This window comes from Hevea brasiliensis, unplaced genomic scaffold (genome assembly GCF_030052815.1).
Source record: "Hevea brasiliensis isolate MT/VB/25A 57/8 unplaced genomic scaffold, ASM3005281v1 Scaf11, whole genome shotgun sequence".
Lineage (NCBI taxonomy): Eukaryota > Viridiplantae > Streptophyta > Magnoliopsida > Malpighiales > Euphorbiaceae > Hevea > Hevea brasiliensis.
The window spans coordinates 177057-185368 of NW_026614597.1; positions in this window are offsets into that span (position 1 = coordinate 177057).

Below are 8312 nucleotides of genomic sequence, written 5' to 3' on the forward strand. Positions count from 1 at the left end.
CCTCGCGCAGGTACTGAAGGTAAAACCAGTAGACTGTCGACTGAGATTTTTGGAGTCCAGATCTGCAGAAGTGTCAGAAGAGTTCAAGATTGTCACCTCCTCAGCAATGCATGTAGATAGGGCTCATTTTATACATGTTATGTATATTGTTCATTCCTAGCACATTGTAAATTATTTGTATATCTTGTACAAAATAAACTCATGTAATTAACCTATGAATTATGGAAGCTATTCAAAGTAAGTATTTTAGTATGTGAATTGAATTTGAGTTATAATGAGATTATACTTGTGAATATTGAGATATTGAAAATCTAATGAGATTTCTGAGAAATCTGGATACTGCATTGAGATACATTATGTTTGAAATTTTTGAGACTATTAAGTTTGAGAAATTGAGTATATATTGAAATTGTCTTTGGCAGGTTCAGAAGAACTGTTAGTCCAAATTACAGCCGACACTTTGTCGGATTATCATTAAAATTTTTGAAATTTCCAACTTAGTTAGATTTTGATAAAAGTAAAAATAGCCTAAATCTTCAATAAAGTTTTTGAATAAATAAATCAAGGACTGTAATGAAATCAGATAAAATAGAGTGCTCCGGCACACTGAGTGGCATAACTTGCTCGGCTACACTGTAGTCGGGTAAGGGGTGTCACAGCTAAACTCACCATGAGTGAGTAGTTTCTTTATTCTAAAATTAGGAGAGTAACGCTTGTAATCATTATTATGGGCAAATATTGAGTTTTATCTATTGGATTTGAGTTTTGTTCTTTGATTTAATGTTATGTGTTCTTAATGCATGCTATATGCCGGTACCCACTTAGACATGATATAAGATACTAATTGAAGAACTGAAAGGTGAAGGTTAGTATTGGAAAATTAGAGTATTATACTTAGGAAATCTGACCTAGAGATAAGTTGAAATCCTTCATGGAATTCCATAATTAATCATAGATCTTAAAGGGTTTTTATTAGGACTAATCACCAACAAAAGTAGGGTTTAGCGCTAATTGAAACACACCTTAGGCGCCTTGAGAGAGGACCTAGGATACCTTAGGATTAATTTCCATCAAAGCAATGATCCTCAATCCAATGAATAGACAATATTGAATCCATAATAAGGTTAAAGTGTGAAATCTTAATTCTGGAATTATTTTAATAGATTGTTTCATTTTAAGTTCATTATTCTCCTAGTCTTTAGTGTCGAAGATAAATTAGATTCACTCTCTCATTATATTCGGTAGCCTAGACAGTCGTAATTGATGTGTAACTTGGTACTTGCTAATTAAATTCCTTGTAAGACGATACTTTACTCACTACTTTATTACTTGTTAGCGATCAGAGCACTTGTAGGGTTGTAAAACCTGCAAATATATATCTTCTTTGATATCTACCCATTTTGTAGATGCTATTGGATGCTATACTTTTATTCTCAATTACCTTATGCCACATTGTATAAGATTCTAAGGTAAATTGCCACAACCACTCCTTAGACAAGAAATAACATTACATGCTTGACTTTTGCAATCCAAGCCCTTCTTTAAATTTAGGTTGATACATAGCCTCCCAGTTGACCATATGACCTTTCTCCCACTTTCCCTCATCCTAGGCTAAAGAAAATCCCTCATCAACTTCTCAAGTTTGGCAGCAACTGCCACAAGAAATTTGAACGAAGACAAAAAAAAAAAATTTAAAAATTAGGGGGAAAGCTAGACTTAGAAGCTTCAAATGCATCCACTCACCAACAAATGATGACACCTTTGAACCCTATACATACTTTAGATATCTATGAATCTTTAGCTTAATAATATTGGTTGTAACCTAAAATTTCATTCAATTGGATTAGTAAATTGCCCTCTTTACTCTAACTATTGGACTAATGCATTGGATACTTCTATAAACTTTGTAACATGTGATAACAAAAGATTCCACAATAACAAGATTATTAAATATGAAGAATAAATCATGCTTCTAATAAAGAAAACCCACAAATGAGCTAAAAGCATGTTGCACTCATGTCGTATGATTTCATACCCAATAAAATGAATAACATTCTTAATCAGATTATTCTTAACAAGAAAGGCTTAAATTTTTTATGCAGAAATGAACTCTAAATGCACCTTAACACTAGTAGCAAAACAACCCAGAGATACATATCCAAAATGTTAGTTATAATGGGTGAATGGGCTTAAGTTGGAATTTGAGATGCATTATTAGATGAAGAATCAGTAGCACCCTCTATATGTCCAATAATAGCCACACAATTAATTGATAACTCAAATGGTACCTAAACCAAAATTATTTCAAAACCCTAGATCAACATGAATAAAATCTTCAACTGAAATAAAATCAAATCCATAGCAATCTATGAATTAAACCTAAACTCACTTGCTATTGATGAAAATCCTTCCACTGAAAGAAGTGGAATAAGCAAGCAAAGAACCCTATCTCCTTAACCTAATTTATTGCTCATTTTGGACCAACAATTCTGTAAAGAAAATCAAGCATCCAAAAGCAGTGATGGATTCCTCCTCTCCCCTCTTCTCCTTATTTGATGAAATCAGCTAACATTAGGGATCGGGATCTCAATTATTTTAACAAATCTCGCATCCCACATCTCACATTTTGATAGATCTGGACAGTTTACAGCCTTCTTCTAGTTGGACTAAGCTCTATGAGGAAGTTAATTTCATTGCATTTTGCTAGAGAAGAAAATCAGTGCATTAGGATAGGGATGAAAGCTAAGGTAAGGGACAACACATAGTGGATAGGGATGAAGCTTAAGGAAAGTGATAAAATTAAAGAATTAAGAGTTTTTTAGATAAAAATAACCCTTTTATTTTATCTCGATTTTGTTTTCAAATACATTTTTTTTTCTTTTTGCCAAAGTTGATGGCGCACTTAAATCGCGCGATGTATTTCTTTCTTACATGGCGAGATAAACATTTTTCCCACAAATATTAAAGCATCAAGGGCATTATTGAACTACACTATTAAAGTAATTTTTTGGCTTAATTTTAGTGGTGAATTTATTTTCGCCGCTAAAAATTCACCACATAAACTTTATTCTGTTGATAAATACATACTTTATATCATTGTTACTATTTCAAACATACCTTGACTTTTGGAGAGAACTTTACATCATTATTATAATATTATCTCCTTAAATATAAGTTATATTAAACCTATTTAAATATAATTAATATATATAATTTTATTTAAATAATCTAATATTATTGGATTTCAAAAAATTATTTCATTGTTTATTTAACTCTCAGAATTTTTACAATCAATTTTAGATAATGCAAAACAGAAAATGATAAAAATGCGTTAATTGATAGTATTGTATTTAAAATGAATTGATTTCAATATTTAAATGATAATATATTTTTCTATTTTATTTTACTTTTTATTTATAATATTTCTTTTTATAATTATTTAGGATATTAATGTAAGTTTATGCTAATAATTATTTCGTTAACATTTTATACTCTTTTAATTTATTTTATAGATATGCCTTTTAATATTTGTTTAATATTAATTAAATTTATATTTCTTCTATTATAATTCGTTAATATTGATTTTAAACATAAATATATTAATAACTTAAATACTAAAAATTAAAATTAATAAACACAAAAAGTATGAGCATTTAGCTAGTATTAAAATAAAATGCGCATTTACTTCCACTTAAATTATTTGTTAGTGTTTTTAAATTCATATACTAGATCCTTTAATTTTACATACTTATGTTATCAAAATCAAGTTTGCACATAAAATTTATAACCCAACATTTATTATGCATGATGTTTGATCATGAATCACGAAAATTATGTCTAAAATTGGGTCACCTTTTGGTTCTTGCAATTGCATTATTTAATAAAACATATATGTGTTCTTTTTTGGTTTTGGCAAAAGAAAGTGCTATTGAATTCGTGCGCATGATAAGAGAGGCTAGTATGGGTAGAACTCCACACCATTCCTTTGTTTTTTTCATGATAAGCAAAAAATAATAATATTATTAAAGCTAGGGAACTAGCAAAAGAAGAACAAGAAAAGGACTAGAGAGGTAATACAACAAAAAGGCAAATCCAAAACCATTCCTATGTTGTATTACTTGTTAAATAGGCATATATTTATGTAAAAATAATTAAGGATTATAGATGAAGATAATATTGGCTAGTTTTTATAGAAGACAAAAGTTGCATATCTGCAAGGGTAAGAATTTGGTTGTCCTTATCATAGTTACTTAAAATGTGGTACGCAGTGGCTCACTGTATGGGAACGGGAACATGATACGCCACTTGTGTAACATCCATCATTTTCTGATATCATAATTCCTATAATTTATGGGAAATTCTAGTGAAACTTAAGGGTTTCACGGATGTGAGGGTATGTGCCTTAGTTGTCAAGTGTTAGGTTGAAAGTTAAAGTATATGTTTTTTTTTTTTCTCAGGCAATATGAACATCGACAGCCAAAGGTCCTTTTACTGTCGAGGCTTGGTTCTGGATAGCATGGACTTTGGCAGGTAGTGCTGGGCTTTCGACAGCCAAAAGTTCTTCTCCGACATAGAGTATAAAAGGCCTAGCTGATGAAATTTCAGGAAGTTGAGTATGTGTGAAGAATAAAGGACCTCAAGGAGATTCTTTTTCTTATTAGAAAAGAGTTGAAGTTGAGGCTTCAAAAACGGTAAGTATTTCTTACCTTTTCTTTCCTTTTTTTTTCCATATATGTTTTGAGATAATTTGTTGTCCAAAAAGCTTGATTTTGTTATGTGATTAAACTTTTGGAATTAAGGTTTCAACTCACAACAAGGGTTTTACAAAATGAATTTTAAATTAGTGAAAATTATTTTGTATACATAGTTTCCTTAGTAATTGGTAGCTGCATGTGCCTTACAAGAAGCCTTATTCTTCTATTGAACTACTTTTTCCTTTTGTTAGGGTTGTTTTCATCATGTTTACAGTTGGAAGAGGTTTGAGAAACCTTGAAGTTTTGTTGTATGATTGGATGCATGTAGCGTCCTCGTTGGTTTTTGAGATGCTGCATGAGTAAGGAAATGGTTGATATGTTTTATTAGTGTTTTAAAGCAAAGATAGTGGTTTTGATTGTGTTTTTGGCTTTGAGGTTCTACAGAATTCGAATTGAAAATTCTAGAAATTTCTAGGTTCGATTGTCGAAAGCCATTATTTTGGCAGGCAGAGTCAATTCTGTTTTTCAAAAGCTTTTTTGGGATTCTGGACTTCGGTAGATAAAGTTCCCTACTTCACCAGCCAAAGTAGCTATTGTTCTAAAAGGCAAATGTTGGCTATGGACTTCAGCAGCCAAAATAGCTGTTACCTATCAAAGGCATTTGAAGTTAAGACTTCAGTAGCCAAAGACCCTTACTTTGGCAGTCAAAGTTGCTCCTACTAGTAACTTTTCTTATTTGTTTTTAAGGCTCTAGAATCATGTTTTATATTCTGTTTTACCTAGAAATAAAAGCTAAAGTTTCTTAGTATGTTTTTAAAGGGCTTTTCATATGGTATTGATGTGTTGTTGATTCACCACTTGATTAGAGAATTGGTGATCAATGTCCAAGGAAGTTAGGCCTTGAGTTAGGTTGATGTCAAAGCACCCTAGGAAACACACAAGAAGATATAATCTACATGCCAAATCTAAGGGGTTAGAATAGTTCATAAGTTCTATAAGAGGTAAGTATAAATTACTTAATTAAATTTTAAATCCTTTTTAATTACTATAGTTACTATTTTAAGCATAATCATGCATCACAAAATGTATTGATATTAAGATGTAATGCACTAGAACCATACTATATTAATATTGCATAAATGTTTATGATGCGAGGTAGATCATGGATGACCCACTAACTCCCAAATGGCATATGGAATTATGGTTATGTTATGTTATGTACGGTTTGGATCTAAAATGCCAAAGTGAGGACCCTATGAGGCCCCTGATACATGACACACGTTATGTTTAAGAAAGAAAGTCCTGAGGAGTATCTATATGAGCCAGACATATTGATTAAAGTAAAAGAAAGTCCCGAGAAGCATCTATATGTGCCGAGCACATTAGTTATAGGGGAGTCACTGGTGACATGACTGCCATGTATGCAAATATTTGATGAATTGATGCATTCATGTGTTTGACATTCACGTGTATGTAATGGAAATATTCATGTAATTGTTTTAAGTAGTTTAGGCTTATTTAGCCTCCCAGCTCATCACCCCCTAAACCAAAACAGATTTTACATGAAGCAAATGCACAAGCATTTAGGAGAGCTTTGGCATGTTATAAGGATAATTATTGTAATAGTGTTAGATTCATCACAATTAAGTAGTTATGTAGTGTCTTATGTATAAGAGTAAGTTCCAAGTATGTATTTCTGTTATCCTTGTTGTCATGTAATGGTACATATATAATGTTTTCATGGATGTATGTTTTATGTTTATAGTGTGGGCATGAATGTATGGTATATGATAAAATGTGAATGTGCTTGCCATTAGGATTATACAGTTACATGTGTTAGTAAATTGTTTCCTTTATACTGAAATTGAAGAGCATAATAAACTTTGAAAATATAAGATGAATTGAAGAAAGAATAACAAGGGATTGTGGAGTTCCCTAAAGATAAATAGATGTAATTAGGGAAATGAAAAAGATAAAAGAGTAAGAACAACCAGTCAAGCCTTCTCCATAGTTAATTGAAATAGAATGCACAAATAATGTGATGGATAAAGAGTATATAGTGTCCATCTAATCATACTAAACATGAGATAATTAATGCAAGTCTACTAGAGTAATCAAAGACCCTCTTAGATATTTCAATACCAAGGGTAGACTTTATGATAAAAGAAAAGTAAAGTTGAGTGTGATTAACATGATACAATTAAAGTTAAAATGATAAGATCATGTAAAAAATACTCCTTAAGGGAACTATTTCAAAGTTAATATTTTAGATATATTGAATAGTTATAGAAGAGATAATGAAGTAAAGATTTATGAGTAGGCTCTTCATAGGGAAACAATTTTAAGAAATCCTTTGTGTGACAAAAGAAAGTTATATAGCTCATAGCAGTCTTACAAAGGATACAGAAACAGCTTAGCTTTGTACAGTTAAAGCAAAGTACAACAATAATGGTAAAGAGGAATAGAAATGGAAAAAGAAATTTTAATTTAATGCACTTAAAGTTTTAACCTCTTTCTGTTGAGTCTGAGTCTTAGGGAGGAAAGAACCTCCCTTAGACTCAAAAAAAGCTCCAGATTAGTAAAGTGGGCCCTTATAAGGTTTTTACAGTTTTAGGTTTGCTATGGGTTCCGATAGCCTTAAACTGACCTATTTCCTAGCGCCGATTATGACCCCCTGGCTGGCTTGTGACAACTTAGTTATTTTTTGGGTACTTCAACGGTAGACTTAGTTGGTTCATTCTTTCAAGATGTTGTATGTTTGGATAGTATTTTGGGTTCGTTAAAAGTAAAATGATGATCTTTTATACTTTTTATCATTACCAATTTTTTATCTTGCCTAATTTTTATTTAATTTTGTTAATTTTAGAAATTCAATAGCTATCATATTAATATTGAAATAATATAAAGAAAAACTATTAAATATCCAATCAAAATAGATAACAAAATAAAGTTTAAACTTCAAACATAATTGCATTCCATAACACAAAATATAATTCCAAATGCAACTTATATTACAGCACTAAAACACAATTGAAATTCAAAAAGGCTCATAAACTAATAATGTAGAAAAAAAAAAGGCTACTACGAATCAATTTTAGTTTTTCCTTTGTTCTATACCTTGTTTTTGGTGTAGTTATCTTCATCTTCATTAGTGGTCTTTGTGACATCAAAATCATCATCATCTAATGATCTCCATCTCATGTCCTCCAGTTTTATAGTTGAATCGTACAAATATGAAAATTTTGGATCCATATCCCACCTTTTATAAGATCTTGTTACATAACTTTCAAAGAAATGAGATTGAAGGTGAATGTTTGAGTGAATACACAGTAATTTGTCTACTCTTGTATAATTTAATCTATTTCTCTTGACACTATGAAAATAAGAGTATGTACTCCAATTCCTTTCAGCTGAAGAACTGCTAATTGGTTTAGAAAATACCTTTTTTGCTACCTCTGCCAATTTTGGAGTGTTAGACCTATATGTTCACCACCAATCAATTGAATCCATTGTTACAGCATCAATTTAAGTTGCTATCATATTGTATATCCCTTTCTTCATGTGAAAAATTGCAAATTGTTCACGTAGAAAAATTTACTCTACCTCATTTTCTGCTAT